The sequence below is a fragment of the Malaclemys terrapin genome, chromosome 18 (genome assembly GCF_027887155.1).
Source record: "Malaclemys terrapin pileata isolate rMalTer1 chromosome 18, rMalTer1.hap1, whole genome shotgun sequence".
NCBI classification, from domain to species: Eukaryota; Metazoa; Chordata; order Testudines; family Emydidae; genus Malaclemys; species Malaclemys terrapin.
In genome coordinates, this window is record NC_071522.1 from 17,623,396 (window position 1) to 17,636,814 (window position 13,419).

Consider the following 13,419-nt stretch of genomic DNA (forward strand, 5'->3'; position numbering starts at 1 on the left):
TGGAAAACATTTCTTCAGTCTGCATTGGACGCTGCAGATAGTTCCTCCAAGATTATGCCTCTGCAATCGTAATGAGAAGATTCTCAGGGTTATATAATTCTGGTATAGTGTCTGTGATGGGGTGTTTACCCCACACTTGCCCTGAAAGGGTTAATGCAGACTGAGAAGAGGGCTAATTAACCCAACAACTGGGCTGGGATTTATAAAGACAGGAAATTAGAAGCTGAGGAGGCTGCTGGGAAAGTCTGCAGTCACTCCCTGAGAGAGGGGAGATGCATTTGGGCTGGCAAACCCAGATGAGGGCTCAGGGAAAGGCAGTAAGGTCTAAGAGGGAACAGACCTTGACTCGGGGATAGAAGATCCCTGAGCCAGAACCTGGAGTAGAGAGCAGGCTCAGATTCCCCTGCCAGCCACTGAGGGAGTTGCACTACGAGGTAGTGAATAGGAAGACTGCCTGAGCCTGTCTGTGGGAAGAGGCTTTCCAACCCTGGAAAGGGAAATCATTTGGTTACCTGGCTGGTGGGATGAGTCATGAAGAGGCAGCAGTGGCCTGAAGAGCGAGAAAGAGTCTAAAGACCCAGAGGGAGAGTCGGGGAGATGGCGTCCAACCGTGGGAAGCGGCGTTGACCTCATGAGCTATACCCCTGAGTGACCAGGAGGAGGCATCATCCTAGTGGTGAGTAGTGGACCCACTCACACGCCTAACATACAACAGACTATAGCGGTCCTTCCCTTTGGTGGTGGTTTTCTATTTTCAGATGAGACTGATGAAACATGGCATTTGTTCAAAAAATTTGCAGTGACCCTTCACTTCTTAAAGCTTTATGGCCCTATATCCAAGTAGAGATAACACAAGACTCTTCATTCCCAACATTGCTATAGACAGCCTTTCTACCCACCCAGTCAAGTGGAATTACTGAAAAGAAGGCACAGACCTCCGAACTCTAGCTCTGGCTCCAAGCAGCAGCCCATTTTCAGGTTTCTGTGGGGAAATCTGCTTTTTGACTATTCCTGTGATGACAGCAAACCAGTGATTCACAATCCATTCACTGTCATCTCTCCATTTGGGAAAAGACTCTCTCACTTTGTGGATGCATGGGAGTCCATAATCATGGACAAGTGGGCCCTAAGTACCCAGAAACTGGGATATCCAATCCAGTTTCTCTCCATCTCCCCTTCCCACTCTCCGTCCCCATCCCTTTTCAGGTACCCATTGCTAAGTATCTGCTTGCTCAAGAGCTTCAGGTGCAGCTTGCTTTAAAAGCTGAAGGACCTGTGGAAGAAGTCTCCCTTCAGTTTCAAAGAAAGGAATGTTATTCAAGATATTTTCTAATCCTCAAGTCCAAGTGCGGTCTAAGGCTCATTTTGGACCTTTTCAGTCTCAACATATTCATCAAGTATATTAGCTTCTGCATAGTCTCCCTGCCATCTAACCTTCCCTTTCTGGATCACAGCAGTTGATTTGCTGCCCTCAATCTTTGCGACGCTTACTTCCAAATCACAGTGCTATCAAGTCACAGAAAGTTTCTCAGATTCATGGCAGTGGGCAGGCAATATCAGTACACTGTTCTTCCATTTTGGCCTAGCATCAGACCCACATGTTTTCACAAAATGTATGGCAGTAGAGGTGGCATTCTTCAGGTGGAAAAATAGACACATCATCCCTCACCTAGATGACTGTCTGAAGTGGCTCACGACTGTGAGTGCCAAGAAGCGAGGCAATGATCCCAAATTGGTAGACTATAATTAGACTTCACCAACTCAGTAACAAATGTGAACTTCTGAAGCACTATAGCAGTCTTACAGTGGAGTCACAGACAGTTCCAGTCTCTCTTACTACCCAGGCAAGCAGGATTTAGAGATAATTGGTGGCAAGGCACCAAAGATCACAAAATATTCAGGTTGGTCCGAGTCCCAAGAGACTTACCCCATGTCAATTTGTACCTTAAATATCTCACCAAAGACAAGGTTTGTAGCCAATCCTGAAATTAACTAAAGATTTATTAACTAGGACAAAGAAATTAGAGAATTATTACAAGGTTTAAAGCAGGCAAGCACATATCCACAGATAAGTTAGAATCTATGGTTTTAAAAGGTGACGCAGTTGTAGTAATCTGGCAGCTCTGAATGTCTTCCAGGGCTAACCCAAGTTGACCTTGGGGAATCTCTGCTTCTGTTTCATAGCTCCAGCCCTGGGAGAGTCCAGACACCAGAAGAGAGATGAAACATTTTCTTGTCCACTGTTTTTATTTCCTTCTTCCAGAATTCAAGTTGATGGGATGAGCCCTTTTGCAGGTAGCCTCTTCCTGGGTGTGAAGGGATAATTAACAAAGTCTTTGTTTTGTGATGTCCCACAATGGCCCAGTTAGTTTTGATAGACCTTCTTGGTGGTTAGAAGATGATCACTCCTGACTGAATTCACAGTTTTATTTTTTACAGTCATATGCAAAAACTTAAATATTATAGCATATGATAAAAATATTATGTGAGACTAAAGCATTCAGCAACTTACAAGCATTTCATAATGTCTACACACTAAACACATTGTGTTATGTTCAAAAGCCACCTTAGCTATACTAACACACCGGTGAAACAGACTGGTTTCCAGCAATGTATTTGTCAGTGTTCAGCTGAGGCCTAAAGCCTTGGTAAGATCTGGCACCTGGTCTGCCACCGTCACATGTGGCACATCCCATCATCAGGTCGTTGCACATTTCCAGTTCATTCTCTCTCTTTTTGACTCTCTAGGACTTATGCTGAACAAAGACAAGTCAACACTGGTACTCACACAGAGACTGGAATTTATCGGGGCCTTGCTCTATTCTAAAATAGCAAAGATGGGTTGTAAAACAATTTTTACAGTGGGGGTGCTGATGGAAACTGGGGAAACCATGTATTTGGTGTTTGTTATTACTACTTCACGCCAGGGGGTGTGGTAGCACCCTTAGTTCCAGCACTACTGGTAGCGAAGGCCTTTCTTCCTCAAGAGAGGTTCTGAACTATTTATAATCTATGTGTCCCCCTCAGGATTCACCTATCCACCATGGCCCAAATGAGGCTCAGATTGCTGGGTCAGAGGGCGGCATCGGCTTATGTAACCTTGTATGCAAGACTGCATCTTTGCCCTCTACAAGCATGGTTAAGATTGGTTTACCAATCAAGCAGACACCATCTGGACAGCCTGATCTAAGTTCCTCCTGCAGTCTTTAGAATGGTGGATGGTCTAGGAGGACAGTGTAAGTGCAGGTGTCCCATTTGTCCATTCCCTTCCAGCGAAGACCGTTGTAACCAACAATTCTACAATAGGCTGGGGTGTTCTGATTGAGAGTCAGAACTTTTTGTGTTCTATACTTGGCTGTACCAGGACTTTAGCAAGACTCTCTGCCCTATTTCCCATTCTGTAAAATTATTGTTCTTGCCCACTGTCCAGCCTAGAGGTCTTCAGGGTTAACATCTGTAAAACACTGTTAGGTCATTTGGGAATGATAGGTATGTAAATGAGAATTCCCATTGAAATGCAATGACCCATAACTTCGAAAACAGGAAGCCACAAAATAGGGCTTTATTGTTGAACAGAACTGGTGAAAGGAAAGCCATAAATAGTTTCCTTAAGAGTATCATTAATCTTAATCAGCTACTGGAAAATAATTCAGAGTTATAGATTTTAAGTCCATTATGATCAACATCAAGTCTGACCTCCTGTATAGCACAGATCAGAGAATTTCATCCAATAATTTCTTTGAGAGGGAATTATTCTTCTCTACTCTATAAACGAACACTATTGAGCCCAATAACTTGTGGCTGAACGCATCCTTGCTTGCTTGCTTATTTATTTATTATTACCATACACCTAGAAACCCTAGTCATTGACCAGGACACCATTGTGCTAGGTGCTGTACAAAAACCCCAAAAGATAGTCCCTGGCCCAAAGAGTTTACATTCTAAGTATAAGACAAAAGACAACCGGGGACGTCAGACAGACAGATTGGGTAGTAGAAAGAAACAATGACAACTTTATAAAATCCACTCTAGATGTGAAAGTTGAGAGGAGTGAGAAGCTGTCTGTACTCTGAGGGGAATATACAGCTCCATCACTGCAGTTTTGGGAATTGAAATCACTCTGCTTTTCAGAGGTGACTAGTGCCTGCGACTGCAGTTGAAGTCAGTGAAGAGCTGCAGGTACTAGGCATTGCTGCAAGTTAGGCTGATGACTGAACAGTGCTGCTTCCTAGCAGCTATTGTATTATATTAATTGTTTTAAATGACAGACAAGTGAGAAGAACAAAAAGTGGAAAGAGAGAGAGAGGATAATGCTAGACTGGGAGAAGGGGGTGGTAGGCAGAGTTTATAGAAGCTAAGTGCTGGAGTATTTGTTGTCAAGGGTAAGAAAGCATTGCTATGGCAACAGATTACTAATATTCTTATTTTAAAAGAGCGGCTGAGCTTTGAGAAGTGCTTCAGAGAACGGCTTCGCTGGAAAGGTCAGCTTGCTGTGTTGAAGTCCCTCTCTTTTAGGGCCTGATCAATAGCCCAGTGATGTCAAGATTGGGCCCCAAAAGTGCTTCCCTGATTGGGCTGGAGGAGGCAGAGGGTTTATTCACACTTATTTCATGAAGAATGTGCAAGAAATTCCACACAGGCAACTTAGTGAAACTTCTTGTGCCTTGTGTGGGAGTATCCCACATCGGGGCCATGGGGACTCTGTTGTTACCATTAGTATGGAGAAAATCAGTGCATCTGTAATTAAGTGGATAATCCTGTGATTTCATGAATCTGTTTTAATGCCTATAACATAGCCATTAATGCAGACGACTGTACATACCGACCAGTATGTGAGAGTGAGCATACAGTCAGCAATAACTACTGTCCCAGAAGAAAACCCAAATGTTTATTACATTTGTTTTCCCTTGGTCAGGGTCACAGTTTAGTCTGATAATAACTGTTGCTCCTTTAGCAGCTTTTCCTGACTTTCAGGAAATCTTTGATGAGATTCCAGGATAGGTCCCACTTGAGCCACAATGCAAACAACAGGGACTATCTAGAATTGTAACAAACAAAGCCCTTGTTAAAAACAGGAAGCAGACTCCTTGTGCACTGTTTATTCATGCAAATATATGCACATGAAACCACTTTCATTGCTGTGCATTTTTTCTCTCCTTTTCTTTCAAGCTACAAATAAGAGAGTCTTTCCATAATCTTGCATCCGAAGAAGTGGGCTGTAGTCCACGAAAGCTTATGCTCTAATAAATTTGTTAGTCTCTAAGGTGCCACAAGTACTCCTGTTCTTCTTTTTCCATAATCTTCTGCCCTATGCTGATTCTGAGAGGGTGCACCCTGATTACCGCACTGTTACTGAAAGGCCATGATGCTTTTGCAGTGTTTCAGAGATAATTTGTTGAGTGTCATATGGGCCTGATCCTGCTCCAATTGAAGTCGAAGGCAATTTTGCCACCTTGTGGGATCATCAGGCCCAATTTTTGGAAACTACTTCTTAAGTTCCAATTCCAGTGGTTCCCTTTTTTCCGTTCATTTGTTCTTGCATGCCCTTTCTAGGGCAATTCCAAGACATCATTACAGAGAACACAAGAAAATTAGCATGCCTGAGACTAATCCATTTATTTATTTACCTGGGAACAATCCAAGTATATTTTATTTTTGTTTGCTGTTTTGCTTCCTATTGGCACAGATGTTTGAAAAGCCATTATTAAAAGGAAACTCGTTCAGTATTTTGAATCCTAAATAGAGTGCAGTGTCTTCACTTGTTACTTTGCTGTTGAATTAGCTTCGTCAAGATACTTCACTATTAATACTTAAAAATACCTTAATCATTACGGTTCATTGACTCTGATGTCTTCTATTATTTTAAAGCAAAGCTCTCCCCCCAAACAACAACAAAAACAACCCACACATGGTTATTGTGCTAGTTCCCTTCAGCTTGTCCTATGGCCGGCTGCAAATGTTGTTGTCATTCTCAGAAAAAAAATGGAGTATTACAAAAATGCTAAATGTATTTGTGATGGAGGAGGTTGGCATATACAAAAAGTCCAAGCTGTATGTCTGTGTTGGTCATCTCTACTGGATAGGGTGTTCAGGAGAGAGACATGGCCTACTGTTCAGAACACAGGACTACTCGCATCTGATACCAAATCCTTCTGGGTGACTTTGGGCAAGTTACTTATTGCCTGATTTTCAGAGGTGCTGAGCACTTTCATTGACTTCAGTGGGATTTAAGGGTGCTCAGCACTTCTGATAATCAGGTCATTAACCTCGGAGCCTCAGTTTCCCCAGGAATTTACTCCTGAGCTGACAATGAAAGGCCATCAAGAAAAGAAAGGAAAGAAACAGCAAAATAAAAGAATCTGTCATAGTCATTCAATGGGAAACAACATTAAAGTACTAAAATAGAGATGTGTGTGAGCTACTTATTTGGGATCTGGAATCAAAGTTCAACAGATCTTTAGAAGCCAGACTGTGTAGCTGGTCCCATCTCTTCAATAAAAGATATAAGACAAACCTGCAACAGCAAGGAAATTTACAGCAATGGCTCAGAGTTCCCGTATGTTTAGGGTCCAAATTCAGCCAGAGTGTAATCGGACACAATTCCCATTGATTTCAATGGGAGTTGCACCCGCTTAACCGAAGTTAAAAATGGGTCCCCAGATATAACTGTGGACAGTAAAACAGTGTTGTAGCAGTGTCTTATTTCATCAGGATCTTGGGGCTTTAAGCCTGAATGCTAACTTTCCTTTCACTTGAACAGATTTGCCACTCAGCTCTTTTAGTCGCCCTAATGTTTTTTTGTTGTAGGAATTTCCTTAAGGAGAATTTTTTTTAAGTGTAATTTTTGGTTGATTATTGCTTATATATGCAATTAGTGTAATTGCATCTGATTATGCCAATTAGAGTAATCATGAAATTAGAACATGCAATGATGAAGTATAATGCATTTGTGAAGTCTTTTGTAAAATTTCCTGAACCACATATACCAGGGGTCGGCAACCTTTCAGAAGTGGTGTGCCGAGTCTTCATTTATTCACGCTAATTTAAGGTTTTGCGTGCCAGTCATACATTTTAACATTTTTAGAAGGTCTCTTTCTATAAGTCTATAATATAGAACTAAACTATTGTTGTATGTAAAGTAAATAAGGTTTTTAAAATGTTTAAGAAGCTTCATTTAAAATTAAATTAAAATGCAGAGCCCCCCGGACCAGTGGCCAGGACCCGGGCAGTGTGAGTGCTCTGAAAATCAGCTTACGTACCACAGGTTGCCTATCCCTGACATATACCAAACAAAAGATGGTTATTTTCTCTTGTTTTGGCTGTGGTGTGTTTGAGTGTTAAGTTCAGCATCCTGGCTTGCTTCAAAAGAGATATTTTTAATTTGTTATTAATTATTCTTAATATTCATATTGTTAAGATTACTTATTATTCTTACTTGTGATGCAGTAGCACCTAGTGCCCACAACTGAGATCTGCCCCCATTGTGCTAGATGTTATACAAGCACATAGTAAGAGACGGTCTCTGCCCCCAAAGAGCCTACAGTCTAATAGTCAAGGCAGAAAAAGGAGGTAGTAGTATTGCCATTTTACAAATGGACAGTTGTCACACAGAGAGATTAGGTGATTTTTCCCAAGATCTCACAGGGAGTCTGTGGCAGAGCCAGGAACTGAACCCAGATCTTCTGAGTTCCAGTGCAGGGCCATAACCACAGACCATCCTTCCGGTCTCCTCCATTCATTAGTTAATATTTACAGCATTCTGAAAAAGATGAAGATTCTTGCTCTTACAATCTAATATTCTGCCATGGCATGATAAGTGAGTATCATAAACAGTTAAAAAAAAAAAAGCGGGGGGAGGGATTAAGGGAAGAAGACAGACCAGCGTTACAATAGCAAGATCATGTGACTGCTCAGGAAGGCAAGTTATCTGTTCAAATAACAAGAGTGTTCTATAAAACAGAGTATTAAACAAACCCGCAGGGAGGAGGAGGCTGACATATACAGATGATCCAAACAATATGTTGTTATTGTGTATTTGTTATGTGGTAATACCTAGGGACTCCAATCAGGGATCCAGGCCCCTCTGTGCTAGGTGCTATCCAAACATTGAGCAAAACCCAGAGAGATTACGGTATATGTCTGTCTTGGTCATCTCTGCAAGCGTTGCCAGCATTCTTTCTCTTTTGGCCATTCCTTGTTATGGCCTCTGGTCGTTTGTATTCATTCAGCTTTGGCTGCCCTGAGGCTGAGAGTTGCGGTGGGGTTCTTTTCGCAGATGCTCAGAAGCAAATTAACTTTTACAAAGACGGATTCCTTCATGCATCCTACTGTGGTATCTCTGGTGAAGAAGGAGATGGTAGGCGACCTTTTATTCAGGCACTGTGTTGCTTGGGAAGCAGCTAGACACGCGGAAACGAATAACAGCTTTGGAACTTAGAATTCTTTGCAGAAAAGACTGGTTAACTCTATGGCTGCTGTTCTTAGATTCTACAGTGATAAGAACCGTATGTGGCTAGATAGATGTTATGGGGCATGTTTCAGAATAGCATACCCTGGGTATATATTGGAAGGCCAGTAATGGCATCTCTTGTTGCTGCCCTATATTAGCAGGTGGTTTTTAGAAGCAAGGGGATACTGCCATGTACCAGATAGCATTGGAGGCCATTATTTTCAAAAGTAGCTAGTGATTTTGATTGCTCAACTTGAGATCTCTTAATAGGGCCTGATTTCCAGAGAGTGAGTGCTTAATGCATCATGAAAATCAGCCCCCAAACTCGGAGAGAGAGTTTCAAGATGGCTATCCAAATGCTTCCAGTGTAAATATTTGCACTTGTTATTGTTATTAATAATTATTTGTTTGACAGTGTAGATCAGGTCCCAAAGTGCTAGGTACTGTATAAATACTTACTAAGAGACAGTCTCTCCTCCAGAGACCTTACAACCTAAATAGAAAAGGCAAACATTGGGGATCAGAGACACAAAAAGATACTAAGTGACTTACCCAAGGTCATTTGGGTAGTCTATAGCAGAGCTAGGAAATGAACCCAGATCTCCGGAGTTCCAAGTGTCCTAATCACAAATTTATCCATCCATCATCTAAAGAAGAAAATTCTTGTTGACCAAGGGAATGAACCAAACATTGAAGCAAATTTGGGATTTTTCATTTCAACCAGTGTTTGCAAGTACTTTACTGAGCAGCAAAACTTAATTAAATTCATCCTCCTCTGGCTTCCACATACATCAGATTAAATGGTTTGGGGCTTCTCTTGTTCTGATCAGAAGTAAATGCCGAGGCTGGAGTGTACACAAACAGTGTGAGTAGATCAGTTTGCATGGTATGCACCTCTGTCCAGAGCTGCATCTGTTGCATCTGTTGCTGCTGCATCCTAATACTGAGCCTGTCAGAGACAACCTGGTAACAAATTGAGTGTGGGATGGATTTTTCTCTTCCTTGACTTAATGACTTCACTAATCCATGGGAACCCATCTCCTTCCCATGCTGGGATAAAGGCCAGTTTCTACACTCTGGGGGCCAAAACTCTCGACTCCAGTGCAATGCCCTAGCATACGAGCTTTGCACAGGAGTTCTTCACAGGCTTCCCATCTTCAGGCCACAGAGCGCTAATAGAACTGCTTCAGAGTTCCTAGCGCGGTCACAGAGCTGCAGTGTCCACAACCCTGTGCGCTCCATGAACAGGAATTAGCCAAGTCTATATGCAAACATGTATGTTTAGTGCGAAGGCAGCATTCCTCTCTGGAAAGCTCATCCAGATCGTACACTTACAGTTGATGGAGCAAAATGGGTTCTTGGTGGGCATTTCTCTCTCGCTCCTTACTCTGTGAGCATCCCTATTCTCTGAAGGGGATTCATGCTTTGCGGTTAGATAGTTTAATATAGTTTTAATGTAAGATTTTAAAACTGCCATTTGATTGCGGCTTCTAATGACTGTGACATTTTTATCACTTTGTTAAACTGCAGAGAGAGCAGGGAATGATTATGCCTGGGAGAGAGAACAGTGTTACTGCAAGGGGAAAATTGTTCAATTTTGCTTCTTTCCAGTCTGTGATATTTAGTGTGCTAAGAAAGCATGAAAATTCTTACCTGTTGGCGTGTGATCAGATGTGATCTGGAGTTAAGATTGTAGGCCAAATTCTTCCCTTGTTTACACCCATAAAACCTATTGAAGTCCATGAGGTTGAGTAGATGTAAAGAAGAGCAAAATTAGACCCCATATCCTTACCTGCTCGTGCAGTTTTTCTCTTAAACCCTCTTCACAGCCTCTTTGCAGCAGGGTCCAGCTTCATTATTTTTAATTGTGCATTTATTGAATGCTTAGGGCCAGGACCTTCCCTTCAGTCACTGTGCACAGACTCCCCATGATCTACAGCAAAGGCCTGTGTGTGCCTGGACTGAAGATGGTAGGCTGATTCTGATCTTGATTTACAAAGTGGTGTGAATTAGAAGTAAGTAATTCCATTCAAGCTGGAGTCACACTGGTGTAGGTGACATCAGAATCCGAACCAGTGTATGACAATAATTAACAACTCGACTTATGTATAAAAGACTCAAGCAGGCTAGTGTTATTCTTGCATTTTTGTACTTCACTAAACATAATCCAGGGTAAGAGAGAAATGCCAGGACTAACCAGACAAAAAATCCAGTTAAGGGATTCAGATGTATATGTCCTGCAGCACTGTGTTGTCAGAGATGATTAGTGGGTGACAGCTATATATTATATATGATCATTTCCTTTTCTGGACCTATCAGCTTTTTTTATAGTCTTAGGTGGTTGGTGGTTAGGTTAATGTACCCATCGGATAGCTAATTTCACCCTTTTTCATCACCCTTTCAGAATGTATTAGAGAGCAACTCTAACTGCCACATATTTACACTGCAGCTCATATACTAGTCCTTTTGTGCCTTTTTAAAAACCTTTCTGTTGATTATATTGTAATGAATTGGACATGTGAGTATGTGTGACTGCCCCTTAGTGACTGGGATCAGCAAGGTTTAACTGTGTATCCTTGGCCCTGTACTGCTAACAGCAAAAGGAGAGTATGACGTTCTGTACCTTGTGGGAACACCCTACACCCCCATGTTCATCCTTATAATATGATTGTGTGGATCTAATGCAAAGTTTGTCATGTTGGGTGTCTTTGGAAGGTTCATGATATACTGAGCATTGTTGTTATGGTAATAGCATAGTAATCATTGTTATAGTAGTGTTATGTTATAGGTTGTAATTTCATGTATATAGTTATGAGGTTGAAAATGTGTCCTCATGGCTTAAAGCAAGCCCATGCAAAAACTCTGCAGAAGCAGAGGGGCAGTTCACACCTCATCAGGGTTTGTATGGGACAAAACCAGCCCAGCCTCACAGGAACAAAGGACACTGGCCTAGGCAACAACAAAGGATCTGTTGGACTCTCGAGTGAGTCACTCCCCTTCCTTTGGTCAGTTTGGGACTGCGATGAGGTAATGCTCACATGACTCTGAAGGGGAAGGTAAAGTCAAGAGGGAAGAAAGGACATGATAAAAGGGAGAGAGGTTTGCCATGCTCTTCCTCTCTCTTCCACCTACATCTGCAGACACCACACTAAGCGACTCAAGTGCTGATCAAAGGGGAGAGCCTGGCTGAAGAGCAACCAGCCAGCCTGTGGTGAGAAGCATCTAAGTTTGAAAGGGCATTGAAAGTGTTAAGATAATCTTAGAATGCATTTTGCTTTTATTTCATTTGACCAAATCTGACTTGTTATGCTTAGATTTTAAGTGATTATAAGTCAATCTTTGTAATTAATAAATGTTTGTTTATTCTACCTGAAGCAGTGCGTTTGGTTTAAAGCGTGTCAGAGACTCCCCTTGTGATAACAAGCCTGGTACATATCCATTTCTTCGTTAAATTGATGAACTCATATAATCTTGCAGTGTCCAGCGGGCATAAATGGACACTGCAAGACCAAGTTTCCTAGGGTTGTATCTGGGACCAGAGGTATTGGCTAGTGTCATTCGGTTGCAAGTAGCTGGGAGCAGCTTTCATGCCAGAGGCTGTGCATGAACAGCCCAGGAGTGGGGGTTCTCACAGCAGAGCAGGGTAAGGCTGGCTCCCAGAGCCAAGGATTGGAGTGATCTAGCAGTTCACCGGTCCAGATAACACCCGGGGGAACGTCACAGAGAGTTCCCTTTAGTGCAGCTCGCTAGGCTTTTTCCCAGCAGGAGGTTCTGAGATCTAAGTTCTCAGGCGCTAGGATGGACAGTGTAGTGATTATCTTGAAGTCCTATGTGGCTATGGATTTGATGCACTCTGTAAGAATGGTTGGTTCACAATGTGTGTTTTTCCGTGTGTCATGCTGTGTGATAGATAGGGCAACCTCCAGCAATATCTATGGGAGGCCATATTGTATTAAGTTTATGAATGGTTTATGTATCATTGTGGGTCAGATGTTGCATGCACTCCATCAAGGGAAGGTGAACACAGCTCCTCCAGGAAGTGAAAACAGTAGGGGATGGTTAGAGCAAATAATTCAGCTTTAACACCTCCAGAGAGGTATCACCTCTTGGGGAGGCTCGAATATTCTGGTTCAAACTAGATTCTCCAGAGACCAGCAGACAAGGAAAGGGTGCTTGGATAAATAACCTGAGTTTAAATTGACTTGAGGCCTTTCTTGTAACCAAGAAAACCAAGTTGAGCCCTATGTTGGAATTCGGGGTGATCACTGATAAGCTTTTTAGCGTGTGTGTCGGTTCTTTTATTGTTTTTATATTCTTTTTTTTTAATGCTGTTACTTTAATAATAAATGTGCTTGCTTAGAAGGAACTATGTGGTAACTTGTAACTGCTGGCAATACACTGTTCAAAGTCCATGGAGAGGAAGCAAAGCACAGGTGCTGGCCTATGGGGGATATCAGAGTGTAGATCTGAGAGCACTGCCGCCTTAAAAATCTCTGTCAGAAGAGAGAGAGACATGGGTCTCCCTCCAGGAGAGGCGACGGCTGGGAGCTAGAAATCTTTAAAAGGGTGCTCTCACAGACCACACAGGAGGAAATACTGGTGCAGTTGCCCTGAAATTGTGATATGCTGTACCTATAAATGTGATTTTTAAAAGAAGATCAGATATTTGGCTTTTCATCCCTGTCATTATTCTTTTAAGAGGCTGTACTAATTTCCTCCTTCCAGTATTAGAAACTAACACTATCTGTTGATCTAGATATGAAAAGCAGAAGTATCTTTTAGCTGACTTCCAGATCAGCTGATGAAATTCTGCCCTTATCACTTGTAAATGTTTTGTAACTAGTTTGTTGATTGGTTTTGCTTTTCCTTCTGGATGTTTTTAACTTATAGCTCCCTGCTGACATTCTGCCTTCATTTTCTTCTAATCTTTTTCACATGCCTGCTACTGGAGGTTTTGGCTACATCCTTTC

General features: G+C 42.0%; 1 protein-coding gene across 4 annotated transcripts in view; it reads left to right on the top strand.

Annotated features, from left to right (window-relative positions):
- CAMKK1 (calcium/calmodulin dependent protein kinase kinase 1) overlaps positions 1–13,419 on the top strand; it is a 197,512-nt gene that overhangs the window by 48,877 nt on the left and 135,216 nt on the right. The gene's annotated exons all lie outside the window — the stretch shown is intronic.